Source organism: Protobothrops mucrosquamatus, unplaced genomic scaffold (genome assembly GCF_001527695.2).
Source record: "Protobothrops mucrosquamatus isolate PMUCROS unplaced genomic scaffold, P.Mucros_1.0 scaffold908, whole genome shotgun sequence".
Lineage (NCBI taxonomy): Eukaryota > Metazoa > Chordata > Lepidosauria > Squamata > Viperidae > Protobothrops > Protobothrops mucrosquamatus.
The window spans coordinates 437,112-452,628 of record NW_015387160.1 but is presented as its reverse complement, the minus strand read 5'-3'; positions in this window follow the sequence as shown (position 1 = coordinate 452,628).

Sequence of the window (15,517 nt, the reverse complement as noted above, 5' to 3'; positions counted from 1 at the left end):
CATGAAAAACCCATCAAGAGATAATATAGCATGATTACTTTTTATCACATGTAAAAATGCTATATACAAATTCTTATACAGATAGTTCTTGCTTAACTACGATAATTGGGACCAACAACTCCATCACTAAGCAATACAGTTGTTAAGCACAATGTCCCTTGACCATGCTGACTTATGATATCAGTTATGGCAGTTCTGGTTGCTGTTGTTAAGTGACTCCTGTGTGGTCATTAAGCATGACATCACATGATTACCATTTGTCCTGCAGGCTTCCTTGCTTGTTGAATGCTGGCAGTGAATGTCAGAAATAGTGGTTACATGGGCAGAGGAAACTGTGACCATTGTAATTGCAAACCAGCCACCAAGCACCTAAATCATGATCATGTGACTACAAGGACCCAGTCATATGTCTCCTCATTCAGCACCATTGTAACCTCAAGCAGTTGCTAAACAAGTGGTTGTTAAAAGAGGAACACTTCTACTAAACTTTCTCCCAGGTCAGAACAATTATTGGGATTAGTCCCAATAACCATTTTAGAAATGATTCTAAAACCACCAGTAGCATTTCTACATAAAATGGCAACCTTGTAGTGTCTATTGCTGTACAGACACCTACATAATTAAATTACATACTGATTTTTGTTCAGTTTGTTTTTTCTAAGTTCAAATATTCATTTCTATGGTTATTGTAGACACTAAGCCCAAATCAGAGCAAACATGGGTAACCTAAGAACTCAAGCTTTGTTATTTCTCCATTTTGAGGTTTTTAGAGTTCTAGTAGATCCACCATATGGTAAGCATGTGTACATTTGTTAGTGAGATAATTCAATATTGGAAGACTTGGTACATTTGAAAGCAGATTGCATCCAGTTAAATATAATTTCATTTTTGCTGGGCCTTAAATCTCCATTCTGAATCTCTCATTGGCCTTAGCTTTGAACTGAAAGAAAAGGACACCATGGAAATAGTTTGAAGGGTGATTTAAAACAACAACAACACTTGCCTGTTCTCTGCTAGCAATGCTCCAGTAATACACAGTATGCTTCTGGGTGCCATAGAAGGTGCTAACATTACTATATTAGAGCCTATCCATGATGCTTCTGTAGCTTCATGGTAAGAAGTTGAGTATAGTTAAATCATGCTCATCTATAGTAGACTAAATGACTTTCTCTAAATGAGTTTGCTCTGAACACAGGATTTCTTTCAGTAAAAGCCCAACTATGCTTGTATCTTCGGACCTCTTGAAAATATAGGCCTTTTCTATTCATGCAATCACTGGATAGCAAAGGACGTGTACAGTGCATTTTTTTTAAAAAAAAGAATGTGTGTTCTCCTTTTTTATTATTGATAATTCAACTATTAAATGTTTTAATGTGCTTAGAAGCTGCCCCAATTTCTTAGAGATGGATAATGTAACAATTGTAATATATAAGTAAGTAATCTTCCATCATCAAAGCAGATAGTAAAAAACAAACTGAATTTTGAACTGAGAAACAATGTGCGAAAATAACATGTCCCTTTAGAGGGTAATAATTAACTCAAGTTGTGTATTTTTCCCCAACCTATGTTGTTTCAATGTGAAGTACACTTCCAAGTATGTCCACAAACCACAAGTGTTTTAATTTTACTTATCCTTCTGGAATATTGAAACCAAGAACTCTCATTTTCCTGGAGGCAGAAAATTTAATTCTGCTTTTCACTGCTTGAGGGTGGTATTGGTTACTGAAGTATAGAAGATAACTGTTGGCTTAAATTTGGGAATATCAGACGTACAGTAAGAAATGTGCAAAATCATTAAGAAAATAGTTGCTTTTATTTCAGGGCTATATGTTTGATTATGCTTCCTCCCAAAACTTACATGGCGCATGTATTTTGTTTGCTAACTCAAAGGATGACAATTAAGAACACTGAGGTTTATCTTATGTAGAAAGTCTTTTAGACAATTCAGGGAAATGAGCAAACTAATAAATAAACTCTAAGCACTTAGGGCTGCCATAGAGATTTAATTTTGAATAGTGGTTCAACACTATTCCAGCTACATGAAATTTGGAAGTGCTGCCATGAGCTAGAGAATAATTTAATGATGTCCTAAAGGTAAAAGGACTGTAGAGATTGCTAGGTCATGAGAGAGATGTTCAGGGACAGGGGAGATGAAGAAATAAAAATTGGGAATATTCAAGAACAAAAGTGAATGAGAAGAACAGACAACTGGAAATAAAGTAGTAGCCATAACAGTAATAATCATTGAAACGTGAGGAAATCTAGCCAATGATGTAATGGTTAGAGGAAGATGATCCTTTAATTATCTTTAGTCTACAGCAGGCTTGTCCAACATGATGTCCTTTAGTTTAAATGATAATTTGGGGAAGCTGCTTGTTGTCCAATATATCTGAGGGCACCAGGTTAGAGAAGGCCAGTTTATAAAATGGCCCTTGGGTACATTCTTACACAAAATATTCTGTGAATTAAGCCACAAATTGAAATATTGTAGAGAAATTTTCACCAAAAACTTGGAACATTGACTTTCAATCTGCTCTCCTCCACGTCCGTCTTCAAGTTTCACTTTGGAACCTTTAATACATCTCACTCTTTTTCCCCAGTTTCTCTCACTTGCAACTGGAGGTACAGTCTGGAATTCTTCTGTCATGGATCCTTCTGCACGCTGCAGTTTTTCTGTAAACGGCTCAGCATGTTCTGTATAGTTGAGGTATATGTTTTATTACTAAGTGGCATGTTAATGTCTGACATTTCTATTGTACTTGAGCCATAATGGAAAGAAGCACATAAGAAAAGAAACCTGTTCAAAAGAAACCTTTGAAATGGCCCATTTTGTTTTATATCATTCAAGTTTATTTATTTAACATATGGTTATGGTATATTATCCAGGAGATTACAGTGTTGATACAGAATAGTTGTTTGCAGTGGTGGGATTCAAATATGTGAACAACCAGTTCTCTGTGTGGATGCCGCTTCCGGAAGTCCATTCTGGACCTGGGCAACAAAACATTAGCTACCAGTTCTACCAAACTGGTACGAACTGGCTGAATCCCACCACTGGTTGTTTGGCTGCCTAAGATTGCTAGTCTGTTTGCTTCACACTTACGTGCTATCCAGAGTGCTCCACAAGGGGTGAACTAGCTCCACACTGAGAATGGCTAACAGCGTTCTGCAGCACCATCTGGGGCTTTTTCCCTCCACCAATGTTGCCTCACGTTCGGGCTCGCATTCGGGCAAGTCCAGTTTGTACTTCCACATGAAGCACCATTATTTTTCCCACCAAAGTGGTACCAATTTATCTACTTGTATGTAGTATGCTTTCAAACTGCTAAGTTGGCAGAAGCCGAGGCAAGTGATGGGAACTCATCCTGTCATGCAGTGCTAGAACTCAAACTGCTGGAGTACAGACTCTCTCCAGCATCTTTGAGCCTGATTTATTCAAGTTAATAAAAAAGCAGAAATTAATATATATATATATATTTAATTTAAATTTTTGGATACTGATGTGGAAAATAACATGGGATCAGACTGAATCTGCTCATTGGTACAAAATTAACCACAATATCTCCAGGCTCTTCTTCCTAGATCTTCTAGTGGTTATCACCCTCCACCATGTTGTCTTTCTTTCCATGCCCTCAGGCCCCAAGTCAACTGCATTTACATTTTTTTCATCTTGTTTTGTTTAATATCTGATGGAATCCGAAATATGTTGCAAAGTAAATCCTAGATTTTTCAGACAATTCCTAAAGTCCCATCCACACAACCTCCTTCCTTCCACCCCAAGACAATCCACTTTCAAATTATTGAAGATTCATCCATTGTTTCCCCATATGGTACCAGCATGGTCCTGAGGCAAGCTGAAGTCAGATCATGGTGATCTAGTAGGAAAATGTTTTTCCCATAGGAAAACGAGAAAAAAGGTGAATGTTGTGTGTCATCTGGAGAAGGGTTCTTCAGAAGGTTGGCATTCTGCAGGCCTTCCGCCTGCCTGTTGCAGGATTGCACCTCCCATCTGGCCAGGATCTCTGGCCTTTTTTTTTTTTTTTTTTACCAAATATGACTCTTTTTAAGGTCACACCTACAGCCAAAATTAGAGGACCAGATTTCCCCTTAGCTAAGATTTGTGTGACTGTTGTAGGACTTTAAGAATATGGCTTGTCCACTAAAGATTGGAAGAGAAGCTGGGAACCTCCTGTAATGATTCCTCCCAGGCAGGCTGATTCTGCTCCCCTGACTAACTAGCTAATTCTTTTGACAGTCCAACCACTTCTAAGCAGCATGTTCTGGCAATGCTGGTTGTTCAAAGATTGGAACAGCAGATACAGTATCTAGGATAAAGAGCACATAGGACTCCCTCCAAGCCAGCAATGGGAATTTATAGTGGCTGTACTAAGAAAAAGGGAATTTATAGTGGCTGTACTAAAAAAAAGTGGGACAGGTAATTAATTACTATCCAGAAAGTAATCCTGATTACTTTCTGTGCAGACAGCAATTTTCCCAGCCTCACTGCAGAAGTGTGGCAAAAGGACTTTGGGGTGGGGGGCGAGCAGAAAAGGACAATGAATTTCCTCCCAGCAGAAATAGATATAAACTTTATCAGTATTTGTGAACCTTTAGTCAGTGGGGAAGAAGAGAAATGCCTAACCATTTTTTTTAATGTATTGTACAGTGCTGACTTTAGATGCTCTAGCCTAGTGACATGACTGCCTCTCAAACTGATCACAGGTCCAGCTGATTATGTTTATATTCCTCATGATCTACAAGTAGCCAACTTGAACGTATGGTGGTCAAAGATGTCAGTGAAATCCATCTCCTACCCTACCATACGTCCAGTATGCTCTATTTACATCTGAAAAGTACTACTGCCTTTTTGTAAAGAGTTAAAGTCAAAACTCCTGTAAGGCTAATTTTCCGATACAAACATAGCTTGCAAGCCTAGATTTGACTATGGTAATGTTCAAAATATCCTGAATAAATCCTCTTGAAGATAAGTGGGTTTAATGAAACATGACTTCTGCTTTGTATAAACTGGCTCTTTTGCACAATATAATTTAGGAAACTTATTGGTACATTAATAATTTTGGTTATTTCTTGCAATATCTTTGCTTGTCTGTTCAATATAATTCTATCTCCCTCACTAATCAATCTAAAACTAATGCAGTTTATAAAAGCATGTTTTGACAATGCTTTATAAATTGTTAAATGAATGCCTCTACAAAATTGAATTTGGCAGTCCAAAAGCATATTAACAAATAGTCTGCTCTCTTTTCATTTGCATATTTCACAAACTGCATAAGCAGTATAAATTATATTTCCCAAGACATTTATATTGATTCACAATGCCAACCCCAAAATGCAGATCTTCAGTTGTAGATCATTTCTGATCGCCCCATGCAAGTAACCAACACTTTATACTTGCTTTTATGTTAGCATTAGCATGCTAATCTTAGTTACAAATACATTTGAAATCTTTATCACTCCTCTATTATTTCCTGGGAATCTCTTCAGTATTACAGTGAAGCAGCTTACAATTAACCGTGTAACACTTTGGATTCAAATGGCCAATAAAAACTATATAAAATGATTAAGGGCGGGAAATGGCAGTTGGGTAAGATAACGGGGGGGGGGGGGAAACAGACACAAATGTTTCCTAGTTTAAAGATTCAGTGGATGGTTTCTGGCAGGCAAGCCTTAGGCTGAAAATGAGCCTGTCTGCCAAAGAAGATATGTACCTGTATAATTGTTCTACATTTGCCATTGAATTCAATAAGCAAATGGAGAATTTTTCCAGGCAGAAATCCATATTATTTGATAAAAACCAGCTGGATCTATATTTCAGGGTGAGAATCAACTTTGGACAGAGCCAAAGTTAAAATTATTGGAATCTACAACATGGCACAAAAACCACATAACATTGGACAGAGGTATATTTTGCCATAGGTTCCCTACTCTTTAAATTTAAATAGTGTACACGGCTTTCTGAGGATAGATTACCGTACACACAAAAAAAAATTCTCTTAGACCTTTTGGTTGATGGCTGAAGACCATAAAGTACTATGTGTCTATTGAAATGAATTAAATTACATTTTTTATCAACTGTTTAATTTTGCTACCAGGAAAGAAACTTGTTCTGAAAACCACTGACAGTTTCAGAAATTGTTTTCCTTTAATAGGTTGAATTTCTGTTAATCCCAGAAGGAGAGGACAGTGTAAAAGTATTCCCTTGGGGGTGTTGCAAAAATGAGGATATTAGTTAGAAACAGTCTGGAGGGGAAAGTCTGGAAATTGAAATCCATGGTGTATCAGCATGGAGGCTGCCTTGTAATAACTTATTATAGATTCTGCAATGTGTTCTGCATCCCCTGGAGCAAAGGAAATCATGAAAAAGAATAATCAGGTGAAGTGACAACTATAGGAATTTGTTCAGACTCTTAAAATAGAATTCCAGCCTCAAGAACCATTGTTTTCTAACCTGAAGCCCTCCTGGCCCATTATAGTAAATCTGCAGGACTTTGTTCAATAAATAATCTTAATAAAGTACACCAAATAATAAACACATATACAACATCTTTCCATTCACATTATTTCAGTAATTCTTCCTATTATTCTGCTGTAATATTGTTCCAAGAAAGTGACTTTCCACACTGCCATGTTAAGGCACTCTCTAGGCACCTTTTTCAGCAAATGATACTGTTATAACATTTGCTACACCCATACTGCTAATCCTTAGTCCTGCCTTTAAAACCTTTATTCTGGCCTGCTGCTGGATGATGGTGTCCTGATTCAGGATATGCAGGAATGTTAAGTGATCAAACCATCTAGTTTTTCTGCCCCCTTTCCGTCACCAGCTGGTTGGAAACTATCCCTTAATTGCAACACTGTCTGATTGACTAACTGTCCAAGAAAAGAGGAGAGGTTCTACTTTACAATTGGAATTCTTTCCAAGAGTTATAAGTGTATAAAAGAGCCCAATTGCACCGCCCAAAAAATGACTGTGTAGAACATTACCCAGGCACCCGCAGAAGGTGGGAAACAAAGAGAGAGAAAGCCAAAAATTGTTAATAGTCACCTGGCGGATCCCACCTCTAGAAGTTAACCAAATGACGAGTAAAGCATATGAGATTGCATTTATGGAAAAATCATCATGGTTTCTTCACTGCTTGTAAAGGAAAACTAAAACAGCTCAGGAAAACTCTAAGGTGTGTCATTATGATCATTATTATTTTCCAAAGTGCCAGAAGGCAAGACAAGAAACAATGGACAGAAACTAATCAAGGAGAGAAGCAACCTGGAATTAAGGAGAAACTTCCTAACAGTGGGGACAAGTTGTAGGTGCTTCATCACTGGAGGTTTTTAAGAAAAGCCTGGACCTGTCTGAAATGGTGTAGGGTCTCCTGCTTGAGCAGGGGGTTGGACTAGAACACCTCTAAGGTCCGTTCCAGCTCTATTCTGATTGATTGATTGATTGATTGATTGATTAGTTGGAGATGAGATGAAGGCAAATCATGAGGTTACTAGGAAACAATGATTGAGTGGGATGTGCCAACTGGGATGCTTATCAGTGTTGTTGTGGGGTCAGTTTTTCAACTGCTATCTATGTTATTTATAATTCTGTTGCTTACTTATTTTGTTTTTAATTGTTAGCCACTCAGAGTGATGTATTTGAGATGGGCAGTCTTATAAATTTCATGTTTGTTCATACAATATTAAATTGAAGTGGGAGAAGGCTCCTAGGGGCACAAATGCTAAATCAAGATTGACAGAAGATCTGTGTGAAGATATCAGTCATACAGCTCAAGAATAAAATGAGAGACCTGATAACTAAAACTGCAATTTCCTGTTTGTCAAATGACCAGACTCCCACGGTCATGTCTGTCCAATCTCTTCAACTCATAATCTCATGGCTGAAGTGGATGAGGCAGGAACCAGTAGTTCCAAGACTAGACTTCATTACAAAAACGTATCTCAGCCCCTCCCAGAACAACGAAGTACCCTGCCCACTAACTCTGAAAAGCAGAAAGAAAAAAAGCCCAGTAAGTTTGAACTCTTCTTTGCTCTGCAGCAGGCAATTGATTATTATGTTAAGACTTTATTCATGTCTGCAATAAGAATTCTAATCTAGCTGGATCACTTCTGATAGTCTTCTGAAAAGTCAAGCCAAAAACTGAACAAGGGGCTAGGCACTGAGAGAAAAGCTGTGATTTACTGGCAAGCCCTAGTGTGAAGCCTGACACATGGTCTCTGAAGATGAAGGGTTCAACTTCAGTATTTAGATCACAAGAATGCAAAGAGTATTCAACCCCTTTATTTATTTTGAGCTATCCCCCTCTGCTGCTATATTTCAAAGGATATAGGAAGACCATTATTAAAAAAAGAAAACCCAAGCATAAGTAACACAAATCAGGAAACAGATTTGACCAACAACAGTACACATTACAGTGTTTTTCCTGCTACTGTGTTTCCCTGAAAGTAAAATCCACCCAGAAAATAAGCCCTAGCATGATATTTTTAGCATGCGCCTAATATAAACCCTACCCCAAAAATAAGCCCTAGTTAAGAGCCTGCCCACTCCATCCCAATGTCTGGCTGCTTGCTACCGCAATGGGGCAGGAGACCGCATGGTGCGCTGGTGCTGCCGCCATGAGGTGAGGCGAGGCAGGTGGAGGGGGATGAAGCTGCCCCATATGCCCCGCACCCATGCACCTCAGGGACCCCACAGCCAGGCCACTCCCCAATCGATGACCTCCCCCTGCCTGTTCAATGACCCAGCTGCCCGCCAGCCTCTTCACTTTCACTCCCCTCCCGAGCTGGACTGCCATGCTACAGAGGATGAATGGGGGGGAGGCTTGGTCCCCTTACCTGGTCCCCCTCCAACATTTCAGAGCCAGGGAGGAGTGACGGTGAAAGGCCTCTGCCACCACTGCACAATAGCCATGTCCACCACTGGAAGGGCTTTCTTCGGTCCCCGCCGCCCTTGCTTCACAGATCACCTGCCCAGCACTGGCAGCCACCTCCTCCTTTACCTGCCACCTGGGTTCTGCAGCTCTGCTCACTCTGCCTGCTCGCCATTTGCCACCTGTATTGTAAGGTTTCAATGGCTGCAAGTCTGGAGGCAAGTGGTAAGCTCTCTGCATCATCCCTGGGCTGGTGGTTTTGGCCCCCTGGCCCCCTTCGTGGTTCTGCCCACACAGTCATGGGAGATTTATACCAGGACTGGCAGCGGGGACGCTCCGAAGACCACGCTGCCGTGACTCCAGCTGCTAACTCTCCCATGGCCACCTCCCAGAAAAATAAGACATCCCCCCAAAATATGCACTAATGGGTCTTTTGGACCAAAAATAAATATATGACCCAGTCTTATTTTTGGGAAAACATGGTACGTGGCAATGAAGGTTTTTTATTATTATTATATTTTTATTTCATTTTATTTTTATATACTTAAGGGTTATCCATAAAAGTTGTTTCAAATGGCAAAAGCTGTTGAGATCAGGCTCAAGGAACTAGCAGAACAGACTCCTGCCAAGTCAGAATTTGGGGATCAGTTTCATTTGTTTCACCCTAAAAAAATGGACATTACAAATAAATGAGGTCCCTCCACAAATGTAGAAATGGGCTTTGCTCATTTTAGCTGATTAGATCTAGTAAAGAAAGACCATCAGGGCGGACAAAAGGTGTCCTGAATGCCTCCTGAAGGTGCATGCCATTTTGATGGAGATGGTAGTCCTACTTTATTTCTGTCTAATTAAAGATAAATGAGGTTCCAAAGCACCTGAGGACAGGACAAGAAGTAATGGTTGGAAGTTTATCAAAGAGAGATCCAATCTAGAACTAAAGAGAAATTTTCTGTCACTGACAATAATTAATCAGTGGAATGGCTTGCCTCCAGAATGGACAGCCATTTGTCCGGAGTAGTATAGGATCTCCTACTTGAGCAGGGGGTTGGACTAAAACAGGGGTGTCAAACTGCCGACCTAAGGGCTGGATGCATCATAGTGAAACCGCGCCCACCCCATTGCCGGCAATGGCAAAAAAAGTCACGATACATCGTGACATGTCACGTGACGTTGTGAGTTTGACACCCCTGGACTAGAAGGTGTCCAAAGTCCCTTCCAACTGTTATTCAGTATTCCCTACCCCATTCTAATATTCCTTTTTTTTTACATTGTGGTGATTAGTTAGTTTTAAATTATTAAAGCTAGAATGTCTAAATACATTTCAGTTTGGTTTCAGTATGGGCTTTGGAATCAAAGTCTTAATCATTACTTTTATTTAAAGTGGGACAGAATCAGCAAGACTTTTTCAGATCAATCAGTGTTAGAGGAAGGAACCTACATATTTGAGGAACTGTCTCCAATTATTTCTGCCCACCCTACAAAATCCAATAGGGCTAGAAAAAACTCTGGGTCTCATCAATTAAACAAGGTCATCTGAAGGCATGCTTGTCCTGTAGAACATCCTGTCAGCATTTGAAGACCAACAACTTCTCCCAAGCACTGGTACAGATTGACATGTGAGCATGCTCTCCATATAAGATACTATAGTTGTGCTACCAATGCAGTGTGGATTTTATTTCCTTGCTGTTGTTTTGTAAGATGTTTTAACCCTATTAGCCATCCACAGTTGCTCTGCAAGTAGCCAACCTTCTACAATTAATAAGTCAGTCAGTCAGTCCCGGGGATATTCAATGGTTTTGGGAACTACATTCTAAGACAGTATGTTGGATCCAAAGGCAAATAGGTGCTTCAGAGTGTGCAGGAACACAAACAACATTTGTTTTTGATGCCTTAAATAAAAGTGATTTTTCTCAGAATCAAACAGTATGTATGATCCCAGGAAAGGGTGTGGGGATGTTAAGAAGTTACAGACAAGTGTTCTGTTTGTGCCATCCCCATCCCCATCCCTATCCCCAGCCCCCACTCCAAAGTGGTACACAGCCCCAGTAACTAAGATGGTTGAGCCACTCTCTGGCATTATTTTTTTAGGGAACACTAATTCTAGGCCTTACACTTTGCAAATTAACATTAATCTGAAATTCTGATAAAGTCTAGTGGGATTTTGTTATCACCCTACAGTTCAGGAAAGCAACTAACTTCCCATCATCTTAGCTGCTAATAATTTGAAAAGACTAGAAGCTAATCAGTGCAGTCTCCACAATAGAGCAATCAAAATATGCAAAACACAGCATTCAAAGTAGTGTCCTTCCTCCTTCGATTACCATTTTAATTCATGTTATGTGCATTTGTTTAGTGTCTTTCCATTCAATACTGAATGCCTTCTATTAGGGAATGAGGCTGAAAACCACTAATATGTTATCCCTTCCTTGCATATGGAATAATTATGTCTTGGGAAGAAGTTATGACAGCTGAATAGCTTGAGCAAGCAGGGAAATACTAAGCTAAGATCAGAAGCTGGGCTGATCTGAGAGGTCCCATCTGTGGGAAACCAGTTGGCCCCTTAGTTTTTTAGAACTTCAGGACCTCAAGTGTCAGCAAATAAGATTTGCAGCTAAATTAGAAGTAAATCAGTTAGCTGCCAAACAGAGAGCATACAGGTGCTGAGCTGATTTGGGACCAACACAAAGTTCTAGTTGTAAATGTTTCCTGCTCGGTGAAAGAAATCTGAGGCATTAGAACAAAATGGATGCAACCCGTTGAAAAAATGCTATTGAAGAAAAAAAAATCAACCACTGCAATTTCAAGCCTGTGGAATTTTTGGTCCTTGGCTGCAATGGAAATAAAGATGCTTCTTACATCTGAATCTTAAGTAAGTAAAGAGTTTAATCCACCCAACAAAAGAAACTGTGGATGAACATTCACATGCTGACTTAGCCTCTGTGAGAAAGAAACCAAGCCTTCCCCACACACATTCTTCCCACCATAACAGGATAAAAGGTTCAAACTCACAAATTAGAATGAGCTCTAGACAAGGATTAAAATGCAATGGGAAACACAAATGTTAATCAGATGAACATTTCATTGAATAGTCTTCAGCTTGTGACCAGTCACTTAACAACCATTTGAAGTGACAACGGACCTACCTGGGGGCTACTTATGACCTAGATTCAAAGTTATGACAGTCCCCACCCCTGCAGTCATGTGACTGAACTTCAGGAGCTAGGCAACCAGGCCTATTTACAGCCACTTGCAGCATCCTGCGGTCACATGACTACATTGTATAATGGTTTTGCCAAAAACTGGCATTTACTTCCAGTTTTCTGCACACCATAGCCAATCACTGATTCACTTAACAATCACTGCAAGAAAGGTTATGAAATCAGGTTGGTCACATGACTGACTCATTTTACGATGATTGCAGCTTTTCACCATGATGGGGACAGTTATTTATATAATGGGTTTTTGGAGAAGACTTAATGCAATCTCCTTCAACAGCTGATTTTGTATATTGCACTCTGAGAGTAAATTTCACCTCTGATTCAAGCAACTGCCTATATCCTTTGTTCCTGGCTCAGAAATAAACTGGCAAGATTTCTTTCTAATAATACAATGGGGGGGGGGGGGAATCTTAAGTCCTAGTTAGCTAGGACTTCTAGAAAAAATAATTATGGATACCACAGTCTCAAAAAACACTACTGAGGAAGAAAACCAGGAGTCATCTCAAGACATGAGACATGATATCTCAAGAGCCTGGTAAGATTTCTTTCCAACACTCCTATATGTGATGCGCACCAGTCTTCCTATACCACAAGGTACAGAGGAATTTTATTTCAGTTCTTGAATGCATGAGCTTGTAGAAAAACTGCAGAGAGTCTAGTTTTTTACTGATGTTTAATGAACTTCTCTGCAGCCTTTGCCACTCAATGCAGCAAAATTGGGAATCAATGCCATCATGGAGAGCCCTCCCCCAGTATTAAATTACAAGGGACAGTAAAGATATACTTATTTGCCTTGCACTGAATATCTGCAAAACAAGAGACATGGATCCTTAGTTAAAATAACTAACTATACTGTTCTTTCCTACGGGCAGCATCCAATGAACAGAACAACCCATTTTGTATTGTTTACATAGCACAATTACTTACAGGCATGTTGCATTTACAGTTACCTTTTAAACAGTTGGAATTGGAAGGGATCTTGGATGTCATGTAGTCCAACCCCTTCCTCACGCAGGAGACCTATACTATTTCTGACAAATGGTTGTCCAGTCTCTTGTTTAAAGCCTCAGGATGAGGCACCCACAACTTCTGAATAAGTTTTGGAATTTTATAATTTCAGTTCTCCACATATAACCATTATGTAGATCTTACCAAAAAATATTCAATTCAAGAAAAAAAAACACAAAGAAATTAAAGCACCTTAATTTTTGGTAAATTTTCATCTTACTAAATCTGATCACCTGCATATTTTTGTACAGGAAAAATTTCCTATAACATTAAGGAGCTTAAAATAAGTTAAATACACACAGAGAGAGGGAGGGGCAGGGAGAGAGAGAGCACCAAATCATCTGGCTGCATTAAAACTAGACACCTTGCAAGTTTGCATTCAATTTATCTCTCAGAAGAAATCAGCCTTATCCCACTGAGTCAGTACAATTAAAATTCATAGTTTTTGCTGATAAATGTTTTTTCACCTAACTTATTGTATCTGTATTAGAATATATTTTCAGAGAGACTGTGCTCTATTTTAATGATTCCAGATTTTTTAAAAAATAGTCACAATAATGTTTCCAATATTTATGTACAATGGTGTTGCGAAATAATTAAAAGGTTGTCATATAAGAATAATAGTACACAGTAGTAGTTAATCTGGATAAGTGATACCTTAATATTTTTATGCTTGTTTGAACCAAATAGTCTCCACAGAGGGCCTACTGTTTGAAAATGTTCTCTCTGTTCCTAGTTGTTATTTCTTGACACTGTAATTTTAAAGTAAAAACCAATTAGTTTTCGTTATGCTAATCACAATCTGCTAAACATGTATATAAATGTCTTTATTTGTACCTGTTGCTGTGCCAAATTTGAAATTAAATTTTCCATAGAGGAAAAGGGCTGTGTTTGAGAATCCATTATTTTTGTCAGCATGCATTTATGCAATCAAAGGGAAATATTTGTTTTTTTAAAGGTTTTCCATAAAGAAGGCCTCAGACTACTGGCTGACAAGAATCATAGATCATATCTCTGTAAATTTTGGGTGCTGTTAAAATCTGATTCCATAATCTTTCCAGGAGGCTGAAATGGACTTGTGCCTTTTGTAGCTAAGACATCCTGAAATTGAAGTGATAGTTTACAAAGGAATATATTAATCCTTAAGGTGTTATCAACTATAAATATTTATGTCAGATACATTATATTTAGAACATGAAGAAATGGCACTGGCTTTTTCCAGGTACAGGTTGGGAATGAGCCTTCTGGAAAAGGATGAGACCAAAACCTGTGGAGTTTCCTTAACCTCTTCCATTCTGTATGTCCCATAGAATCATATAAATTAAGGATTGGAAGGGAAATGAAAATATCTTGTCCAATCCCTTAATTAATACAGAAATGCTTTACTATGGAGGCCTGTCATGGCCCCCTCAAAGGCCAGTTCGGAGGAGGAGGAGAAGGAGGAATTGGAGCTGGGACCATCCGACAGGGAAGGCACGGCCGGGGATGAGGACAATGTTGTCCTGGGCCCCTCAGGCATTGTGGGACGTGGTTGACCAGACGGAGAGCTGCCTGCCTGCACAAACACAGGGGAAGATCAGGTGCTGACCAGCAATGGTACTACTCTATGGGCTTTCTTTGTACTTGAGGGGCTGTTGTTTGGGGGACTGAGGGTGGATGTCTTCAGTTTCAGGGTAGTGTGAGGGTGGAGCCTTACTGGTTGTTGGAGGCCATTGGCTGGAACAATGATTAAGAGAAATTAAGAACTCTTTAGAGGCCTGCCTTGCCTTGACCACCTGGGTCATAACAAGCCCCTAGAGAAGGGAATGACCTTATATGGGATTTACAAAAGAGGTTTGTTAACTTTTTAAGGACTTTTTTTGCTGATGCCAGGATTGAAAAGTTATGGATTTGCTTGTAGGGATGGGCTATGGGGAAAAAAGGAATCTACTTGTAATCTTATAGGGGTGAAGAGCTACCAAACTTGTTTATACTTATTGTGATGAATATTGGAAGTCACTTCTTTATATATTATTTATTTCACTCTTTCTTTTTTCTTGTTTCTTCTTTTTTACTTTCCTTTCTTTGCACTTTTTACTCTGTTTTTACTTTCTTTTCTCTGTGTTTAGTTTGTATTCGTTTTCATTACTTAATTAAAATATTTAATAAAATTATACATACTGTTTATAATTGAATAATTTCTTAGTGTGACCACTTCTATTTGTATCTGCCCAAAGATATTTAAGATATTTATGTAATCCTTATGAGAGTCCAGTTCCTTCAGTACAATGTACCAGCAATATGGCATATTGATAATAAATTGTAACAGAATTCCTCATTCTTTAGCAACTTGCAAAATCCTTAATTTAATTCTTAGTCTTTTATTTAAATAAAGCTAGTAATTTGTCTTAATCATGCATT